The following is a 23,342-nucleotide window of genomic DNA, read 5'->3' as shown; positions in this document are numbered from 1 at the left end:
AACCAGGGCCTACTCCTGCTGTATCACTAATCCGGGGCCTGCTTCCACTATATCAGTAATCCTGGGCCTGGTTCCACTGCATCTCTAATCCTGGGCCTGCTCCCACTGCAGACACTAACACTGGGCCTGCTCCCATTGTATCACTAATCCTGGGCCTGCTACCACAGTATCACTAATTCTGCGGCTCCTCACACTGCAGACACTGATCCTGAGCCTGCTCCAACTGAGACGAAAATCCTGGGCCTGCTCCCCACTCTATCACTAATGCTGGGCCTCCTCCCACTGTATCACAAATCCTGGGCCTGCTCCCACTGCAGACACTAATCCTGGTGCTTCTCCCACTGCAGACACTGATCCTGGGCCTGCTCCCACTGTATCACTAATGCTGGGCCTCTTCCCACTGTATCACTAATCCTGGGCCGGCACCCAGTGAAGACACTAACCCTGGGCCGCCTCCCACAGCAGACACTAAAACTGGGCCTGCTACCACTGTATCATTAATCCTGGGCCTGCTCCCACTGTATCACTAATCCTGGGCCTGCTCCCACTGTTTCAGTAATCCTGGGCCTGCTCCCACTGTATCACTAATCCTGGGCCTGCTCCCACTGTATCACTAATCCTGGGCCTGCTCCCAGTGCAGACACTAACCCTGGGCCTCCTCCCACTGCAGACACTAAAACTGGGCCTGCTCCCACAGTATCACTAATCCGGGGCCTGCTCCCACTGTATCACTAATCCTGGGACTGCTCCCAATGTATCACTAATCCTGTGCCTGCTCCCACTGTATCACTAATCCTGGGCCTGCTCCCACTGCAAACACTAATCCTGGGCCTGCTCCCAATGTATCACTAATCATGGGCCTGCTTCACTGCAGACACTAATCCTGGGCCTGCTCCCACGACAGACATTAATCCTGGGACTGCTCCCTCTGTATCACTATTCCTGAGCCTGCTCCAACTGTATCACTAATCCGGGGCTGCTCCCACTGTATCACTAGTCCTGGGCCTGCTCCTACTGTGTCACTAATCCAGCGCATGCTCCCACTGCAGACACTAATCCTGGGCCTGCTCCCACTGCAGACACTAAAACTGGGCCCGTTTCCACTGCAGGCATTAATCCTTGGCCTGCTCCCAATGTAGACACTAATCCTGGGCCTGCTCCCACTGTGTAACAAATCCTGGGCCTGCTTCCACTGCACACCCTAATCCTGGGCCTGCTCCCACTGCAGACACCATTCCTGAGCCTGCTCCCACTGCAGATGCTAATCCTGGGCCTGCTCCCACTGTATCACTAATGCTGGACTTCCTCCGACTGTATCACTAATCCTGGGCCGGATCCGAGTGCAGACACTAATCCTGGGCCACCTCCCACAGCAGACACTAAAACTGGGCCTGCTCCCACTGTATCATTAATCCTGGGACTGCTCCCACTGTATCACTAGTCCTGGGCCTACTCCCACTGTGTCACAAATCCTGGGTCTGCTCCCACTGCAGACGCTAATCCTGGGCCTGCCCACACTGCAGACACTCATCCTTGCACTGCTCCCACTGCATCACTCATCCGGGGCCTGCTCCCACTGTATCATTAATTCTAGGCATGCTCCCACTATATCACTAATCCTGGGCCTGCTCCCACTGCAGACACTAATCCTGGGCCTGCTCCCATGGCATCACAAATTCTGGGCCTGCTACCACTGCAGACGCTAATCCTGAGCCTGCTCCCACTGCAGACGCTAATCCTGGGCCTGCTCCCACTTCAGACGCTAATCCTGGGCCTGCTCCTACTGTAGACACTAATCTGGGGCCTGTTCCCAGTATATCACTAATCCGGGTGCTGCTCCCACTGTATCATGAAAGCTGGGCCTACTCCCATGGCAGACACGAAAACTGGGCCTCTTCCCACTGCAGGCATTGATCCTTGGCCTGCTCCCACTGCAGACACTAATCCCGGGCTGCTCCCACTGTGTCACAAATCCTGGGCCTACTCCCACTGCAGACACTAATCCTGGGCCTGCTCCCATTGCAGACACTAAAACTGGGCCTGTTCCAACTGCAGGCATTAATACTTGGCCTGCTCCCACTGCAGACACTAATCCGGGGCCTGCTCCCACTGTATCACTAATCCTGGGCCTGCTCCCACTGTGTAACAAATCCTGGGCCTGCTCCCACTGGAGACACTAATCCGGGCCTGCCCACACTGCAGACACTAATCCTGAGCCTGCTCCCAATAGATAACTCATCCGGGGCCTGATACCACTGTATCACAAATCCTGGGCCTGCTCCCACTGCACACACTAATCCTCAGCCTGCTCCCACTGCAGACACCATTTCTGAGCCTGCTCCCACTGCAGATGCTAATCCTGGTACTGCTCCTACTGTATCACTAATGCTGGGCCTCCTCCGACTGTATCACTAATCCTGGGACAACTTCCAGTGTATCACTACTCCGGGGTTTGCTCCCACTGTATCACTAATCCTGGGCCTGCTCCCACTGCAGACACTAATCCGGGGCCTGCTCCCACTGTATCACTAATCCTGGGCCTGCTCCCACTGTGTAACAAATCCTGGGCCTGCTCCCACTGCAGACACTTATCCTGGGCCTGCCCACACTGCAGACACTAAACCTGGGCCTGCTCCCACTGCATCACAAATCCGGGGCCTGCTTCCACTATATCACTAATCCTGGGCCTGGTACCAGTGCATCTTTAATCCTGGGCCTGCTCCCACTGCAGACACTAATCCTGGGCCTGCTCCCACTGTATCGCTAATCCTTGGCCTGCTACCACTGCAGACACTAATCCTCAGCCTGCTCCCACTGCAGACGCTAATCCTGGGCCTGCTTCCACTGTATCACTAATGCTGGGCCTCCTCCTACTGTATCACTAATCCTGGGCCGGCTCCGAGTGCAGACACTAATCCTGGGCCTGCCCACACTGCAGACATTCATCCTTGCACTGCTCCCACTGGATCACTCATCCGGGGCCTGCTCCCACTGTATCACTAATCCTGGGCCTGCTCCCACTGTATCACAAATCCTGGGCCTGCTCCCACTGCAGACACTAATCCTGGGGCTTCTCCCACTGCAGACACTGATCCTGGGCCGACTCCCACTGCAGGCACTAATCTTGGGCCTGCACCCACTGCAGACACTAATTCGGGGCCTGCTCCCACTGTATCACTAATCCTGGGCCTGCTACCACTGTGTCACTAATCCTGGGTCTGCTCCCACTGTATCACTAATCCTGGGCCTGCATCTGTTGTATCACAAAACATGGGAATGCTTCCACTGTATCACTAATCCGGGGACGGCTCCCACTGTATCACTAATCCAGCAACTGCTCCCACTGCAGGCACTAATCCTGGGCCTGCTCCCACTGCAGGCACTAATCCTAGGCCTGCTCCCACTACAGACATTAATCCTGGGCCTGCTCCCACTACAGACATTAATCCGGGGACTGCTCCCTCTGTATCACTATTCCTGGGCCTGCTCCCACTGCAGACACTAATCCTGGGCCTGCCCACACTGCAGACACTCATCCTTGTACTGCTCCCACTGGATCACTCATCCGGGGCCTGCTCCCACTGTATCACTAATCCTGGGCCTGCTCCCACTGTATCACAAATCCTGGGCCTGCTCTCACTGCAGACACTAATCCTGGGGCTTCTCCGACTGCAGACACTGATCCTGGGCCTACTCCCACTGCAGGCACTAATCTTGGGCCTGCACCCACTGCAGACACTAATCCTGGGCCTGCTCCCACTGTATCACTAATCCTGGGCCTGCATCTGTTGTATCACGAAACATGGGAATGCTTCCACTGTATCACTAATCCTGGGATGGCTCCCACTGTATCACAAATCTTGGGCCTGCTCCTACTGCAGACATTAATCCTGGGCCTGCTCCCACTCCAGACACTAATCCTGGGCCAGCTCCCACTGTATCACTAATCCTGGGCCTGCTCCCACTGTATCACGAATCCTGGGCCTTCTCCCACTGTATCACGAATCCTTGGCATGCTCCCACTGTATCACTAAACCAGGGCCTAATCCTTCTGTATCACTAATCCGGGGTATGCTTCCACTATATCACTCATCATGGGCCTGGTCCCACTGCATCTCTAATCCTGGGCCTACTCCCACTGCAGACACTAATACTGGGCCTGCTCCCATTGTATCACTAATCCTGGGCCTGCTACCACTGTATCACTAATCCTGCGCCTGCTCACACTGCAGACACTTTTCTGAGCCTGCTCCAACTGCCGACGCTAATCCTGGGCCTGCTCCCCACTGTATCACTAATGCTGGGCCTCCTCCTACTGTATCACTAATCCTGGGCCTGCTCCCACTGTATCACAAATCCTGGGCCTGCTCCCACTGTATCACTAATCCTGGGTCTGCTCCCAGTGCAGACACTAAACCTGGGCCTCCGCCCACTGCAGACACTAAAACTGGGCCTGCTCTGACTGTATCACTAAGCCTGGGCCTGCTCCCACTGCAGACACTAATCCTGGGCCTGCTCCCACTGCAGACACTAATCTTGCGCCTGTTCCTACTGTATCACTAATCCTGGGCCAGCTCCCACTGTATCACTAATCCTGGGCCTGCTCCCACTGTATCACGAATCCTTGGCATGCTCCCACTGTATCACTAATCCTGGGATGACTCCCACTGTATCACTAATCCGGGGCTTGCTCCCACTGTATCACTAATCCTGGGCCTGCTCTCACTGTATCACTAATCCTGGGCCTGCTCCCACTGTATCACTAAACCAGGGCCTAATCCTTCTGTATCACTAATCCGGGGTATGCTTCCACTATATCACTAATCATGGGCCTGGTTCCACTGCATCTCTAATCCTGGGCCTACTCCCACTGCAGACACTAATACTGGGCCTGCTCCCATTGTATCACTAATCCTGGGCCTGCTACCACTGTATCACTAATCCTGCGCCTGCTCACACTGCAGACACTAATCTGAGCCTGCTCCAACTGCCGACGCTAATCCTGGGCCTGCTCCCCACAGTATCACTAATGCTGGGCCTGCTCCCACTGTTTCAGTAATCCTGGGTCTGCTCCCACTGTATCACTAATCCTGGGCCTGCTCCCAGTGCAGACACTAATCCTGGGCCTCCGCCCACTGCAGACACTAAAACTGGGCCTGCTCTGACTGTATCACTAAGCCTGGGCCTGCTCCCACTGCAGACACTAATCCTGGGCCTGCTCCCACTGCAGGCACTAATCCTGGGCCTGCTCCCACTGTATCACAAATCCTGAGCCTGCTCCCACTGTGTCCCTAATCCTGGGTCTGCTCCCACTGCAGACACTAATCTTGGGCCTGTTCCTACTGTATCATTAATCCTGGGCCTGCTCCCACTGTATCACTAATCCTGGGCCTGCTCCCACTGTATCACGAATCCTGTGCCTGCTCCCACTGTACCACTAATCCTGGGCCTGCTCCCACTGTATCATTAATTCTAGGCATGCTCCCACTGTATCACTAATCCTGGGACAGCTCCCACTATATCACTACTCCGGGGCTTGCTCCCACTGTATCACTAATCCTGGGTCTGCTCGCAATGTATCACTAAACCAGAGCCTAGCCCCGCTGTATCACTAATCCGGGGCCTGCTTCCATTATATCACTAATCCTGGGCCTGGCACCAGTGCATCTTTAATCCTGGGCCTGCTCCCACTGCAGACACTAATCCTGGGCCTGCTCCCACTGCATCACAAATCCTGGGCCTGCTACCACTGCAGACACTAATCCTGAGCCTGCTCCCACTGCAGAAGCAAATCCTGGGCCTGCTTTCACTGTATCACTAATGCTGGGCCTCCTCCTACTGTATCACTAATCCTGGGCCGGCTCCGAGTGCAGACACTAATCCTGGGCCACCTCCAACAGCAGACACTAAAACTGGGGCTGCTCCCACTGTATCATTAATCCTGGGACTGCTCCCACTGTATCACTAATCCTGCACCTACTCCCACTGTGTCACAAATCCTGGGCCTGATCCCACTGCAGACACTAATCCTGGGCCTGCCCACACTGCAGACACTCATCCTTGCACTGCTCCCACTGGATCACTCATCCGTGGCCTGCTCCCACCATATCGCTAATCCTGGGATTGCTCCCACTGTATCACAAATCCTGGGCCTGCTCCCACTGCAGACACTAATCCTGGGGCTTCTCCCACTGCAGACACTGATCCTGGGCCTACTCCCACTGCAGGCACTAATCTTGGGCCTGCACCCACTGCAGACACTAATCCGGGGCCTGCTCCCACTGTATCACGAATCCTGGGCCTGCATCTGTTGTATCACGAAACATGGGAATGCTTCCACTGTATCACTAATCCTGGGACGGCTCCCACTGTATCACTAATCCAGCATCTGCTCCCACTGCAGGTACTAATCCTGGGCCTGCTCCCATTACAGACATTAATCTTGGGCCTGCTCCCACTGTATCACTAATCCTGGGTCTGCTCCCAGTGCAGACACTAATCTTGGGCCTCCTCCCACTGCAGACACTAAAACTGGGCCTACTCCCACTGCATTACTAATCCTGGGTCTGCTCCCACTGTATCACTAAACCTGGGCCTGCTCCCACTGTATCACTAATCCTGGGCCTGCTCCCAATGTATCACTAATCCTGGGTCTGCTTCCACTGCAGACACTGATCCTGGGCCTGTTCCCACTACAGACATTAATCCTGGGACTGCTCCCTCTGTATCACTATTCCTGGGCCTGCTCCCACTGTATCACTTATCCTTGGCCTGCTCCCACTGTGTCACAAAACCTGGGCCTGCTCCCACTGTTTCACGAATCCTGGGCCTGCTCCCACTGTATCAAATTCCTGGGACTGCTCCAACTGCAGACTCTAATCTTGGGCCTGCACCCACTGCAGTCACTAATCCTTGCACTGCTCCCACTGGATCACTCATCCGGGGCCTGCTCCCACTGGATCACTCATCCGGGGCCTGCTCCCACTGGATCACTCATCCGGGGCCTGCTCCCACTGTATCACTAATCCTGGGTCTGCTCCCACTGTATCACTAATCCTGGGCCTGCTCCCACTGTATCACTAATCCTGGGCCTGCTCCCACTGTATCACGAATCCTGGGCCTGCTCCCACTGTATCACAAATCCTGGTCCTGCTCCCACTGTATCACAATTCCTGGGCCTGCTCCAACTGCAGGCACTAATCTTGGGGCTGCACCCACTGCAGTCACTAATCCTTGCACTGCTCCCACTGGATCATTCATCCGGGGCCTGCTCCCACTGGATCACTCATCCGGGGCCTGCTCCCACTGTATCACTAATCCTGGGTCTGCTCCCACTGTATCACTAATCCTGGGCCTGCTACTGTTATATCACAAAACATGGGAATGCTTCCACTGTATCACTAATCCAGCGCCTGCTCCCACTGCAGGCACTAATCCTGGGCCTGCACCCAATGTATCACTAATTCTGGGCCTGCTCCCAATGCAGACACTAATCCTGGGCCTGCTCCCACTACAGACATTAATCCAGGGACTGCTCCCTCTCTATCACTATTCCTGGGCCTGTTCCCACTGTATCACGAATCCTGGGCCTGCTCCCACTGCAGGCACTAATCCTGGGCCTGCCACTACTGTAGACACTAATCTTCCGCCTGCTCCCATTGTATCATGAATCCGGGTCCTGCTCCCACTGTATCACTAATGCTGGGCCTGCTCCCACTGTGTCACAAATACTGGGCCTGCTCCCACTGCAGACACTAATCCTGGGCCTGCTCCCACTGCAGACACTAATCCTGGACCTGCTCCCACTGTATCACTAATGCTGGGCCTCCTCATACTGCATCACTAATCTTGGGCCGGCTCCCAGTGCAGACACTAATCTTGTTCCTCCTCCCACTTCAGACACTAAAACTGGGCCTGCTCCCACTGTATCACTAATCCTGGGCCTGCTCCCACTGTATCACTAATCCTGGGCCTGCTCCCACTGTATCACCAATCCTGGGCCTGCTCCTACTGCAGACATTAATCCTGGGCCTGCTCCCACTGCAGACACTAATCCTGGGCCTGCTCCCACTGCAGGCACTAATCCTGGGCCTGCTCCCACTGCAGACACTAATCCTGGGCCTGCTCCCACTGCAGACACTAATCCTGGACCTGCTCCCACTGTTTCACTAATGCTGGGCCTCCTCCCACTGTATCACTAATCCTGGGCCTGCTCCCAGTGCAGACACTAACCCTGGGCCTCCTCCCACTGCAGACACTAAAACTGGGCCTGCTCACACAGTATCACTAATCCTGGGCCTGCTCCCACTGTATCACTAATCCTGGGCCTGCTCCCATGGATCACTAATGTTGGGCCTCCTCCTGCTGTATCACTAATTCTGGGACTGCTCCCAGTGCAGACATTAATCCTGGGCCGCCTCCCACATCAGACACTAAAACTGGGCCTGCTCCCACTGTATCATTAATTCTCGGCCTGCTCCCACTGTATCACTAATCCTGGGCCTCCTCCCACTGTATCACTAATCCTGGGCCAGCTCCCACTGTATCACTAATCCTGGGCCTGCTCCCACTGTATCACGAATCCTTGGCATGCTCCCACTGTATCACTAATCCTGGGATGACTCCCACTGTATCACTAATCCGGGGCTTGCTCCCACTGTATCACTAATCCTGGGCCTGCTCTCACTGTATCACTAATCCTGGGCCTGCTCCCACTGTATCACTAAACCAGGGCCTAATCCTTCTGTATCACTAATCCGGGGTATGCTTCCACTATATCACTAATCATGGGCCTGGTTCCACTGCATCTCTAATCCTGGGCCTACTCCCACTGCAGACACTAATACTGGGCCTGCTCCCATTGTATCACTAATCCTGGGCCTGCTACCACTGTATCACTAATCCTGCGCCTGCTCACACTGCAGACACTAATCTGAGCCTGCTCCAACTGCCGACGCTAATCCTGGGCCTGCTCCCCACAGTATCACTAATGCTGGGCCTGCTCCCACTGTTTCAGTAATCCTGGGTCTGCTCCCACTGTATCACTAATCCTGGGCCTGCTCCCAGTGCAGACACTAATCCTGGGCCTCCGCCCACTGCAGACACTAAAACTGGGCCTGCTCTGACTGTATCACTAAGCCTGGGCCTGCTCCCACTGCAGACACTAATCCTGGGCCTGCTCCCACTGCAGGCACTAATCCTGGGCCTGCTCCCACTGTATCACAAATCCTGAGCCTGCTCCCACTGTGTCCCTAATCCTGGGTCTGCTCCCACTGCAGACACTAATCTTGGGCCTGTTCCTACTGTATCATTAATCCTGGGCCTGCTCCCACTGTATCACTAATCCTGGGCCTGCTCCCACTGTATCACGAATCCTGTGCCTGCTCCCACTGTACCACTAATCCTGGGCCTGCTCCCACTGTATCATTAATTCTAGGCATGCTCCCACTGTATCACTAATCCTGGGACAGCTCCCACTATATCACTACTCCGGGGCTTGCTCCCACTGTATCACTAATCCTGGGTCTGCTCGCAATGTATCACTAAACCAGAGCCTAGCCCCGCTGTATCACTAATCCGGGGCCTGCTTCCATTATATCACTAATCCTGGGCCTGGCACCAGTGCATCTTTAATCCTGGGCCTGCTCCCACTGCAGACACTAATCCTGGGCCTGCTCCCACTGCATCACAAATCCTGGGCCTGCTACCACTGCAGACACTAATCCTGAGCCTGCTCCCACTGCAGAAGCAAATCCTGGGCCTGCTTTCACTGTATCACTAATGCTGGGCCTCCTCCTACTGTATCACTAATCCTGGGCCGGCTCCGAGTGCAGACACTAATCCTGGGCCACCTCCAACAGCAGACACTAAAACTGGGGCTGCTCCCACTGTATCATTAATCCTGGGACTGCTCCCACTGTATCACTAATCCTGCACCTACTCCCACTGTGTCACAAATCCTGGGCCTGATCCCACTGCAGACACTAATCCTGGGCCTGCCCACACTGCAGACACTCATCCTTGCACTGCTCCCACTGGATCACTCATCCGTGGCCTGCTCCCACCATATCGCTAATCCTGGGATTGCTCCCACTGTATCACAAATCCTGGGCCTGCTCCCACTGCAGACACTAATCCTGGGGCTTCTCCCACTGCAGACACTGATCCTGGGCCTACTCCCACTGCAGGCACTAATCTTGGGCCTGCACCCACTGCAGACACTAATCCGGGGCCTGCTCCCACTGTATCACGAATCCTGGGCCTGCATCTGTTGTATCACGAAACATGGGAATGCTTCCACTGTATCACTAATCCTGGGACGGCTCCCACTGTATCACTAATCCAGCATCTGCTCCCACTGCAGGTACTAATCCTGGGCCTGCTCCCATTACAGACATTAATCTTGGGCCTGCTCCCACTGTATCACTAATCCTGGGTCTGCTCCCAGTGCAGACACTAATCTTGGGCCTCCTCCCACTGCAGACACTAAAACTGGGCCTACTCCCACTGCATTACTAATCCTGGGTCTGCTCCCACTGTATCACTAAACCTGGGCCTGCTCCCACTGTATCACTAATCCTGGGCCTGCTCCCAATGTATCACTAATCCTGGGTCTGCTTCCACTGCAGACACTGATCCTGGGCCTGTTCCCACTACAGACATTAATCCTGGGACTGCTCCCTCTGTATCACTATTCCTGGGCCTGCTCCCACTGTATCACTTATCCTTGGCCTGCTCCCACTGTGTCACAAAACCTGGGCCTGCTCCCACTGTTTCACGAATCCTGGGCCTGCTCCCACTGTATCAAATTCCTGGGACTGCTCCAACTGCAGACTCTAATCTTGGGCCTGCACCCACTGCAGTCACTAATCCTTGCACTGCTCCCACTGGATCACTCATCCGGGGCCTGCTCCCACTGGATCACTCATCCGGGGCCTGCTCCCACTGGATCACTCATCCGGGGCCTGCTCCCACTGTATCACTAATCCTGGGTCTGCTCCCACTGTATCACTAATCCTGGGCCTGCTCCCACTGTATCACTAATCCTGGGCCTGCTCCCACTGTATCACGAATCCTGGGCCTGCTCCCACTGTATCACAAATCCTGGTCCTGCTCCCACTGTATCACAATTCCTGGGCCTGCTCCAACTGCAGGCACTAATCTTGGGGCTGCACCCACTGCAGTCACTAATCCTTGCACTGCTCCCACTGGATCATTCATCCGGGGCCTGCTCCCACTGGATCACTCATCCGGGGCCTGCTCCCACTGTATCACTAATCCTGGGTCTGCTCCCACTGTATCACTAATCCTGGGCCTGCTACTGTTATATCACAAAACATGGGAATGCTTCCACTGTATCACTAATCCAGCGCCTGCTCCCACTGCAGGCACTAATCCTGGGCCTGCACCCAATGTATCACTAATTCTGGGCCTGCTCCCAATGCAGACACTAATCCTGGGCCTGCTCCCACTACAGACATTAATCCAGGGACTGCTCCCTCTCTATCACTATTCCTGGGCCTGTTCCCACTGTATCACGAATCCTGGGCCTGCTCCCACTGCAGGCACTAATCCTGGGCCTGCCACTACTGTAGACACTAATCTTCCGCCTGCTCCCATTGTATCATGAATCCGGGTCCTGCTCCCACTGTATCACTAATGCTGGGCCTGCTCCCACTGTGTCACAAATACTGGGCCTGCTCCCACTGCAGACACTAATCCTGGGCCTGCTCCCACTGCAGACACTAATCCTGGACCTGCTCCCACTGTATCACTAATGCTGGGCCTCCTCATACTGCATCACTAATCTTGGGCCGGCTCCCAGTGCAGACACTAATCTTGTTCCTCCTCCCACTTCAGACACTAAAACTGGGCCTGCTCCCACTGTATCACTAATCCTGGGCCTGCTCCCACTGTATCACTAATCCTGGGCCTGCTCCCACTGTATCACCAATCCTGGGCCTGCTCCTACTGCAGACATTAATCCTGGGCCTGCTCCCACTGCAGACACTAATCCTGGGCCTGCTCCCACTGCAGGCACTAATCCTGGGCCTGCTCCCACTGCAGACACTAATCCTGGGCCTGCTCCCACTGCAGACACTAATCCTGGACCTGCTCCCACTGTTTCACTAATGCTGGGCCTCCTCCCACTGTATCACTAATCCTGGGCCTGCTCCCAGTGCAGACACTAACCCTGGGCCTCCTCCCACTGCAGACACTAAAACTGGGCCTGCTCACACAGTATCACTAATCCTGGGCCTGCTCCCACTGTATCACTAATCCTGGGCCTGCTCCCATGGATCACTAATGTTGGGCCTCCTCCTGCTGTATCACTAATTCTGGGACTGCTCCCAGTGCAGACATTAATCCTGGGCCGCCTCCCACATCAGACACTAAAACTGGGCCTGCTCCCACTGTATCATTAATTCTCGGCCTGCTCCCACTGTATCACTAATCCTGGGCCTCCTCCCACTGTATCACTAATCCTGGGCCTGCTCCCACTGTATCACAAATCCTCGGCCTGATCCCACTGCATACACTAATCCTGGGCCTGCTCCAACTGTGTCTCCAATCCTGAGCCTGTTCCCGCTGTATCACTAATCCTGGGCCTGCTTCCACTGCATGACTAGTCCTGGGCCTGCTCCCACTGCAGACACTCATCCAGGGCCTGCTCCCACTGTATCACGAATCCTGGGTCTGCTCCCACTGCCGACAATAATCCTGGGCCTGCTCCCACTGCCGACAATAATCCTGGGCCTGCTCCCACTGCAGACGCTAATCCTGGGCCTGCTCCCACTGTATCACTAATGCTGGACCTCCACCTACTGTATCACTCATTCTGGGCCTGCTTCCAGTGCAGACACTAATCCTGGGCCTCCTCCTACTGCAGAAACTAAAACTGGGCCTGCTCCCACTGTATCACTAATCCGGGGCCTGCTCCCACTGTATCACTAATCCTAGGCCTGCTCCCACTGTATCACTAATCCTGGGCCTGCTCCCACTGTTTCACTAATCCTGGGCCTGCTCACACTGTATCACTAATCCTGCACCTGCTCCCACTGTATCACTAATCCTGGGCCTGCTCCAACTGCGTCTCTAATCCTGAGCCTGCTCCCGCTGTTTCACTAATCCTGGGCCTGCTCCCACTGTATCACGAATCCTGGGCCTGTTCCCACTTCCGAGACTAATCCTGGGTCTGCTCCCATTGTATCACTCATCTTAGGACTGATCCCACTGCAGGCACTAATGCTGGGTCTGCTGCCACTGCAGACACTAATTTTGGGCATGCTCCTTCTGTATCAGTAATCCTGGGCCTGCTCCCACTGTACCACTAATCCTGCGCCTGCTCCCACTGTATCACTAATCCTGGGCCTGCTCCAACTGCGTCTCTAATCCTGAGCCTGCTCCCGCTGTATCACTAATCCTGGGCCTGCTTCCACTGTATCACGAATCCTGGGCCTGTTCCCACTGCCGAGACTAATCCTGGGCCTGCTCCTATTGTATCACTAATACGGAGCCTGCTCCCATTGTACCACTAATCCTGGGCCTGCTCCCACTGTATCACTAATCCTGGGCTTGCGCCCAGTGCAGACACTAATCCTGGGCCTGCTCCCACTGTATCACTAATTCTGGGCTGCTCCCACTGCAGGCACTAATGCTGGGCCTGCTCCCACTGCATTACTAATCATGGGTCTGCTCCCACTGTATCACTAAACCTGGGCCTGCTCCCACTGTATCACTAATCCTGGGCCTGCTCCCACTGTATCACTAATCCTGGGACTGCTCCCACTGCGTACACTAATCCTGGGCCTGCTCCCACTGCAGACACTAATCCTGGGCCTGCTCACACTGTATCACTAATCCTGGGCCTGCTCCCACTGCATACACTAATCCTGGGTCTGCTCCCACTGCAGACACTAATCCTGGGCCTGCTCCCACTGTGTCACTAATCCTGGGCTTGGTCCCACTGTATCACTAATCCTGGACCTGCTCCCACTGTATCACGAATCCTGGGCCTGCTCCCACTGCAGACACTAATCAGGGGTCTGCTCCCACTGTATCACAAATCCTGGGTCTGCTCCCACTGTATCGCTAATCCGGGGCCTGTTCCCACAGTATCATTAATCCTGGGCCTGCTCCCACTGTATCACTAATCGTGGACCTGCTCCCACTGTATCACTAATACTGGGCCTGCTCTCACTGTATCACTAATCCTGGGCCTGCTCCCACTGTATCACTAATCCTGGGTCTGCTCCCACTGTATCACAAATCCTCGGCCTGATCCCACTGCATACACTAATCCTGGGCCTGCTCCAACTGTGTCTCTAATCCTGAGCCTGCTCCCGCAGTATCACTAATCCTGGGCCTGCTTCCACTGCATTACTCGTCCTGGGCCTGCTCCCACTGCAGACACTCATCCTGGGCCTGCTCCCACTGTATCACGAATCCTGGGCCTGTTCCCACTGCCGACACTAATCCTGGGCCTGCTCCCACTGCAGACGCTAATACTGGGACTGCTCCCACTGTATCACTAATGCTGGACCTCCTCCTACTGTAGCACTCATTCTGGGCCTGCTTCCAGTGCAGACACTAATCCTGGGCCTCCTCCTACTGTAGAAACTAAAACTGGGCCTGCTCCCACTGTATCACTAATCCTAGGCCTGCTCCCACTGTATCACTAATCCTGGGCCTGCTCCCACTGTTTCACTAATCCTGGGCCAGCTCCCACTGTATCACTAATCCTGGGCCTGCTCCAACTGCGTCTCTAATCCTGAGCCTGCTCCCGCTGTATCACTAATCCTGGGCCTGCTTCCACTGCATTACTAGTACTGGGCCTGCTCCCACTGCAGACACTCATCCTGGGCCTGCTCCCACTGTATCACGAATCCTGGGCCTGTTCCCACTGCAGTCACTAATCCTGGGTCTGCTCCCATTGTATCACTCATCTAAGGACTGATCCCACTGCAGGCACTAATGCTGGGTCTGCTGCCACTGCAGACACTAATTTTGGGCCTGCTCCTACTGTATCAGTAATCCTGGGCCTGCTCCCACTTTACCACTAATCCTGGGCCTGCTCCCACTGTATCACTAATCCTGTGCCGACTCCCACTGCAGACACTAAAACTGGGCCTGCTCCCACTGTATAAATAATCCTGGGCCTGCTCCCACTGTATCACTAATCCTGGGCCTGTTCCCACTGTATCACAAATCCTGGGCCTGCTTCGACTGCATACACTAATCCTGGGCCTGCTCCCACTGCAGACACTAATCTTGGGCCTGCTCCCACTGCAGACACTAACACTGGGCCTGCTCCCACTGTATCACTAATCCTGGGCCTGCTCCCACTGTATCACTAATCCTGGGCCTGCTCCCACTGCAGGCACGAATACTGGGCCTGCTCCCACTGCATTACTAATCCTGGGCCTGCTCCCACTGTATCACTAATCCTGGGCCTGCTCCAACGGTATCACTAATCGGGGGCCTGCGTCCACTATAGCACTAATCCTGGGCCTGCTCCCAATGCAGGCAATAATCCTGGGGATGCTCCCACTTCATCATTAATCCTGGGCCTTCTCCAACTGTATCACTAATCCTGGGCCTGCTCCCACTGTGTCACAAATCCTGAACCTGCTCCAACTTTATCACTAATCCTGGGCCTTCTCACACTGCAGACACTAATCCTGGGCCTGCTCCCACTGTATCACTGAGCCTGGGCCTGCTCCCACTTTATCACTAATCCTGGGCCTTCTCCCACTGCAGACACTAATCCTGGGCCTGCACCCACTGTATCACTAATCCTGGGCCTGCTACCATTGTATCACTAATCCTGGGTCTGCTCGCACTGCAGATACTAATCCTGAGCCTGCGCCCACTGCAGACACTAATCCTGGGCCTGCTCCCACTGTGTCACAAATCCTGAGCCTGCTCCCACTGCAGATGCTAATCCTTGGCCTGCCCACACTGCAGACACTAAACCTGGCCCTGCTCCCACTGGATCACTTATCCGGGGTCTGCTCCCACAGTATCACTAATCCTGGGCCTGCTCCAACTGCAGACACAAATCCTGGGCCTGCTCGCACGGCAGACACTAATCCTGGGCCTACTCCCACTGCAGGCACTAACCCTGGGCCTGCACCCACTGCAGACACTAATCCAGGGCCTGCTCCCAATGTATCACTAATCCTGGGCCAACTCCCACTGTATCACTAAGCCGGGGCCTGCTACCACTGTATCACTAATCCTGGGCCTGCTCGCACAGCTGACCCTAATCCTGAGCCTGCTCCCACTGTATCACTAATGCAGGACCTCCTCCTACTGTATCACTAAACCTGGGCCTCCTCCCACTGCAGACACTAAAACTGGGCCTGCTCCCACTGCATCACAAATCCTGGGACGGCTCCCACTGTATCACTAATCCTGGGCCTGCTCGCACGGCAGACACTAATCCTGGGCCTGCTCCCACTGCAGGCACTAACCCTGGGCCTGCACCCACTGCAGACACTAATCCAGGGCCTGCTCCCAATGTATCACTAATCCTGGGCCAACTCCCACTGTATCACTAAGCCGGGGCCTGCTACCACTGTATCACTAATCCTGGGCCTGCTCGCACAGCTGACCCTAATCCTGAGCCTGCTCCCACTGTATCACTAATGCAGGACCTCCTCCTACTGTATCACTAAACCTGGGCCTCCTCCCACTGCAGACACTAAAACTGGGCCTGCTCCCACTGCATCACAAATCCTGGGACGGCTCCCACTGTATCACTAATCCTGGGCCTGGTCCCACTGCAGGTACTAATCCTGGGCCTGCTCCCAATGTATCACTAATCCTGGACCTGCTCCCAATGCAGACACTAATCCTGGGCCTGCTCCCACTGCAGACACTAATCCTGGGCCTGCTCCCACTACATACACATATCCTGGGGCTGCTCCCACTGTATCACTAATCCTGGGCATGCTCACACTGCATCACGAATCCTGGGCCTGCTCCCACTGCAGAAACTAATCCTGGGCCTGCTCGAACTACAGACACTAATCCTGGGTCTGCTCCCACTGTATCACGAATCCTGGGCCTGCTCCCACTGTAGACGATAATCCTGGGCCTGCTCCCACTGCAGACGCTAATCCTGGGCCTCCTCCCACTACAGACACTAATCCTGGGCTGGCTCCCACTGCAGACACTAATCCTAGGCCTGCTCCCACTGTGTCACTAATCCTGGGTCTTTTCCCACTGCAGACAATAATCTTGGGCCTGCTCCCACTGCATACACTAATCCTGGGCCTGCTCCCACTGTTTCACTAATCCTGAGTCTGCTCCCACTGCAGATACTAATTCTGGCCCTGCTCCCACTGTATCACTAATCCTGGGCCTCCTCCCACTGCAGACACAAATCCTGGGCCTGCTCCCACTGTGTCACTAATCCTGAGTCTGCTCCCACTGCAGATACTAATCCTGGGCCTGCTCCCACTGTATCACTAATCCTGGGCCTCCTCCCACTGCAGACACTAATCCTGGGCCTGCTCCCACTGTGTCACTAATCCTGGGCCTGCTCCCAGTGCAGACAAAAATCCTGGGCCTGCTCTCACTGTGTCACTAATCCTGTGCCTGCTCCCACTGTATCGCTAATCCTGTGCCTGTTCCCACTGTATCACTAATCCTGGGCCTGCTCCCACTGTTTCACTAATCCTGGGCCTGCTCCCACTGTATCACGAATCCAGGGCCTGCTCCCGCTGTATCACTAATTCTGGGCTGCTGCCACTGCAGGCACGAATACTGGGCCTGCTCCCACTGCATTACTAATCCTGGGCCTGCTCCCACTGTATCACTAATCCTGGGCCTTCTCCAACTGTATCACTAATCCTGGGCCTGCTCCCACTGTGTCACTAATCCTGGGCCTTCTCACACTGCAGACACTAATCCTGGGCCTGCTCCCACTGTATCACTAAGCCTGGGCCTGCTCCCACTTTATCACTAATCCTGGGCCTTCTCGCACTGCAGACACTAATCCTGAGCCTGCGCCCACTGCAGACACTAATCCTGGGCCTGCTCCCACTGTGTCACAAATCCTGAGCCTGCTCCCACTGCAGATGCTAATCCTTGGCCTGCCCACACTGCAGACACTAATCCTGGCCCTGCTCCCACTGGATCACTTATCCGGGGTCTGCTCCCACAGTATCACTAATCCTGGGCCTGCTCCAACTGCAGACACAAATCCTGGGCCTGCTCGCACGGCAGACACTAATCCTGGGCCTGCTCCCACTGCAGGCACTAACCCTGGGCCTGCACCCACTGCAGACACTAATCCAGGGCCTGCTCCCAATGTATCACTAATCCTGGGCCAACTCCCACTGTATCACTAAGCCGGGGCCTGCTACCACTGTATCACTAATCCTGGGCCTGCTCGCACAGCTGACCCTAATCCTGAGCCTGCTCCCACTGCATACACTAATCCTGGGCCTGCTCCCACTGTGTCACTAATCCTGAGTCTGCTCCCACTGCAGACACAAATCCTGGGCCTGCTCCCACTGTGTCACTAATCCTGAGTCTGCTCCCACTGCAGATACTAATCCTGGGCCTGCTCCCACTGTATCACTAATCCTGGGCCTCCTCCCACTGCAGACACTAATCCTGGGCCTGCTCCCACTGTGTCACTAATCCTGGGCCTGCTCCCAGTGCAGACAAAAATCCTGGGCCTGCTCTCACTGTGTCACTAATCCTGTGCCTGCTCCCACTGTATCGCTAATCCTGTGCCTGTTCCCACTGTATCACTAATCCTGGGCCTGCTCCCACTGTTTCACTAATCCTGGGCCTGCTCCCACTGTATCACTAATCCTGGACCTGCTCCCACTGTATCACTAATACTGGGCCTGCTCCCACTGTATCACTAATCCTGGGCCTGCTCCCACTGTATCACAAATCCTCGGCCTGATCCCACTGCATACACTAATCCTGGGCCTGCTCCAACTGTGTCTCTAATCCTGGGCCTGCTTCCACTGCATTACTAGTACTGGGCCTGCTCCCACTGCAGACACTCATCCTGGGCCTGCTCCCACTGCAGATACTAATCCTGGGCCTGTTCCCACTGCCGACACTAATCCTGGGCCTGCTCCCACTGCAGACGCTAATCCTGGGCCTGCTCCCACTGCAGACGCTAATGCTGGACCTCCTCCTACTGTATCACTCATTCTGGGCCTGCTTCCAGTGCAGACACTAATCCTGGTCCTCCTCCTACTGCAGAATCTAAAACTGGGCCTGCTCCCACTGTATCACTAATCCGGGGCCTGCTCCCACTGTATCACTAATCCTAGGCCTGATCCCACTGTATCACTAATACTGGGCCTGCTCCCACTGTTTCACTAATCCTGGGCCAGCTCCCACTGTATCACTAATCCTGGGCCTGCTCCCACTGTATCACTAATCCTGGGCCTGCTCCAACTGCGTCTCTAAACCTGAGCCTGCTCCCGCTGTATCACTAATCCTGGGCCTGCTTCCACTGCACTACTAGTACTGGGCCTGCTCCCACTGCAGACACTCATTCTGGGCCTGCTCCCACTGTATCACGAATCCTGGGCCTGTTCCCACTGCCGACACTAATCCTGGGCCTGCTCCCACTGTATCACTAATACTGGGCCTGCTCCCACTGTATCACTAATCCTGGGCCTGCTCCCACTGTATCACAAATCCTCGGCCTGATCCCACCGCAGACACTAACCCTGGGCCTGCTCCAACTGTGTCTCTAATCCTGAGCCTGCTCCTGCTGTATCACTAATCCTGGGCCTGCTTCCACTGCATTACTAGTCCTGGGCCTGCTGCCATTGCAGACACTCATCCTGGGCCTGCTCCCACTGTATCACGAATCCTGGGCCTGCTCCCACTGCAGACGCTAATCCTGGGCCTGCTCCCACTGTATCACTAATGCTGGACCTCCTCCTACTGTATCACTCATTCTGGGCCTGCTTCCAGTGCAGACACTAATCCTGCGCCTCCTCCTACTGCATAAACTAAAACTGGGCCTGCTCCCACTGTATCACTAATCCGGGGCCTGCTCCCACTGTATCACTAATCCTAGGCCTGCTCCCACTGTATCAGTAAGCCTGGGCCTGCTCCCACTGTTTCACTAATCCTGGGCCAGCTCCCACTGTATCAATAATCCTGGGCCTGCTCCCACTGTATCACTAATCCTGGGCCTGCTCCAACTGCGTCTCTAATCCTGAGCCTGCTCCCGCTGTATCACTAACCCTGGGCCTGCTTCCACTGCATTACTTGTACTGGGCCTGCTCCCACTGCAGACACTCATCCTGGGCCTGCTCCCACTGTATCACGAATCCTGGGCCTGTTCCCACTGCCGACACTAATCCTGGGCCTGCTCCCACTGCAGTCACTAATCCTGGATCTGCTCCCATTGTATCACTCATCTTAGGACTGATCCCACTGCAGGCACTAATGCTGGGTCTGCTGCCACTGCAGACACTAATTTTGGGCCTGCTCCTACTGTATCAGTAATCCTGGGCCTGCTCTCACTGTACCACTAATCCTGGGCCTGCTCCCACTGTATCACTAATCCTGGGCCTGTTCCCACTGTATCACAAATGCTGGGCCTGCTCCCACTGCATACAGTAATCCTGGGCCTGCTTCTACTGCATACACTAATCCTGGGCCTGCTCCCACTGCAGACACTAATCTTGGGCCTGCTCCTATTGTATCACTAATACGGAGCCTGCTCCCACTGTACCACTAATCCTGGGCCTGCTCCCACTGTATCACTAATCCTGGGCTTGCCCCCAGTGCAGACACTAATCCTGGGCCTGCTCCCACTGCAAACACTAACACTGGGCCTGCTCCCACTGTATCACTAATCCTGGGCCTGCTCCCACTGTATCACTAATCCTGGGCCTGCTCCCACTGTATCACTAAGCCTGGGCCTGCTCCCGCTGTATGACTAATTCTGGGCTGCTCCCACTGCAACCACTAATACTGGGCCTGCTCCCACTGCATTACTAATCCTGGGTCTGCTCCCACTGTATTACTAAACCTGGGCCTGCTCCCACTGTATCACTAATCCTGGGCCTGCTCCCACTGTATCACTAATCCTGGGACTGCTCCCACTGCATACACTAATCCTGGGCCTGCTCCCACTGCAGACACTAATCCTAGGCCTGCTCGCACTGTGTCACTAATCCTTGGCTTGGTCACACTTTATTACTAATCCTGGGCCTGCTCCCACTGTATCACTAATCCTGGGCCTGCTCCCACTGCATACACTGATCCTGGGCCTGCTCCCACTGCAGACACTAATCCTGGACCTTGTCCCACTGTATCACGAATCCTGAGCCTGCTCCCACTGCAGACACTAATCTGGGGTCTGCTCCCACTGTATCACAAATCCTGGGTCTGCTCCCACTGCAGGCACTAATCCGGGGCCTGTTCCCACAGTATCACTAATCTTGTGCCGGCTCCCTCTGGGTCACTAACCCTGGGCCTGCTCCCACTGTATCATTAATGCTGGGCGTGCTCCCACTGTATCACTAATCCGGGGCCAGCTCCCTCTGTGTCACTAATCCTGGGCCTGCTCCCACTGTATCACTAATCCTTAGTCTGCTCCCAGTGTATCACTAATGCTGGGCTTGCTACCACTGTATCACTAATCCTGAGCCTGCTCCCACTGTATCACTAATCCTGGGCTTGCTCCCACTGTATCACTAATCCTGGGCCTGCTCCCACTGTATCACTAATCCTGGGCTTGCTCCCACTGTATCACTAATCCTGGGCTTGCTCCCAATGTATCACTAATCCTGGGCCTGCTCCCCCTGTATCACTAATCCTGGGCCTGCTCCCACTGCAGACACCAATCCGGGGCCTGCTCCCACTGCATCACTAATCCGTGGCATGCTCCCACTGTATCACTAATCCTCGGCCAGTTTCCACTGTATCACTAATCCTGGGCCTGCTCCCACTGTATCACTAATCCTGGGCCAGTTTCCACTGTATCACTAATCCTGGGCCTGCTCCCACTGTATCACTAATATTGTGCCTGAACCCACTGCAGACACTAATCCTGGGCCTGCTCCCACTGTATCACTAATCCTGGGCTTGGTCCCACTGTATCACTAATCCTGGACCTGTTCCCACTGTGTCACTAATATTGTGCCTGCTCCCACTGCAGACACCAATCCGGGGCCTGCTCCCACTGCAGACACTAATCCGGGGCATGCTCCCACTGAATCACTAATCCTGGGCCAGCTCCCACTGTATCACTAATCCTGGGCCTGCTCCCACTGTATCACTAATCCGGTTGCTGCTCCCACTGTGTCACTAATCCTGGGCCTGCTCCCACTGCAGGCACTAATCCTGGGCCTACTCCCACGGCCCAACCTGCTCAAACTTTCTTCTTAAGACAACCCCTTCATCTCAGCAATCAACTGAGTGAACCTTCTCTGAACTGCCTCCAAAGCCAGTATATCCAGGAATAGTGAGGAGGCAAGCCTATTATTTATGATCCATGAATCAGTTCTGTTCTCTTCAAAGCAATGGTTTGTTTTATGTCCGAGATCAGCTACCATACCTTGTGCCAGGGAACAAACCTGTGTGGTTACAGTACTTTCTCATTTATCAACCAACTTTATTTTATTGGCAATTCACTGAGAATCAAATCCAAAGCATTTCTCCTTGGAGATAAAAGACGTTATAGTTTGTAGCTCTGATGTTCTATTAAAGATCATTACAAACTTACGCAATGTATGGACACAATGGATCATAAGTCTTTTTTTCCATTGCCACAAAAGGCATGCTCACGAAACATCATTTTCCAGCATAGTTCTCAGTGCAAATGGTCACACGATCTGCTCACAACAGGATGACACAGCCATAGAGAGCTCTTCACAGTCCCACCACATAGTGCTCAATGCAAACAGCCCCACCACCAGACTGGGCTCTCTCCACAGTCCCACCGCATAGTGCTCAGTGCAAACAACCCTCACCATAAAGGGTTCTTCACAGTCCCACTGCATCGTGCTCAGTGCAAATAGCCCCACCACAAACAGTTTCTCCACAGTCCCATTACATCACCACATTGTGCTCAGTACAAATGGCCACACGACCACATACAGCCGTTAACTTTGTCTACAATGCTCTATCCAAGCACAAGATCATATTGTAACACAAAGCTTTCTGTCGGCAATGACCCGTGGGTGCTGACACAATCTGTTGGCTCCTGTGTATATAAATTACGTTGAATTTGATCCGAAATCATGAGAAAGAGTTCTACTTTTCTTACATTACAAATTTCCGTACATGTTAGTAAAATACATGTATTTGGTGGGGCAGCTGGTGTAACCCAAGGTGTT

The 23,342-nt window shown here is 54.7% G+C and overlaps 1 protein-coding gene across 1 annotated transcript in view; it reads right to left on the bottom strand.

Moving 5' to 3' along the window:
- Positions 1-23,342, bottom strand: part of astn1 (astrotactin 1) — a 3,463,295-nt gene that overhangs the window by 626,748 nt on the left and 2,813,205 nt on the right. The window lies entirely within an intron of this gene.

The sequence above is a fragment of the Pristiophorus japonicus genome, chromosome 8 (assembly GCF_044704955.1).
Source record: "Pristiophorus japonicus isolate sPriJap1 chromosome 8, sPriJap1.hap1, whole genome shotgun sequence".
NCBI lineage: Eukaryota > Metazoa > Chordata > Chondrichthyes > Pristiophoridae > Pristiophorus > Pristiophorus japonicus.
Note: the sequence above shows the minus strand (reverse complement) of the source record. Positions and strands in the feature narration are given on the sequence as shown.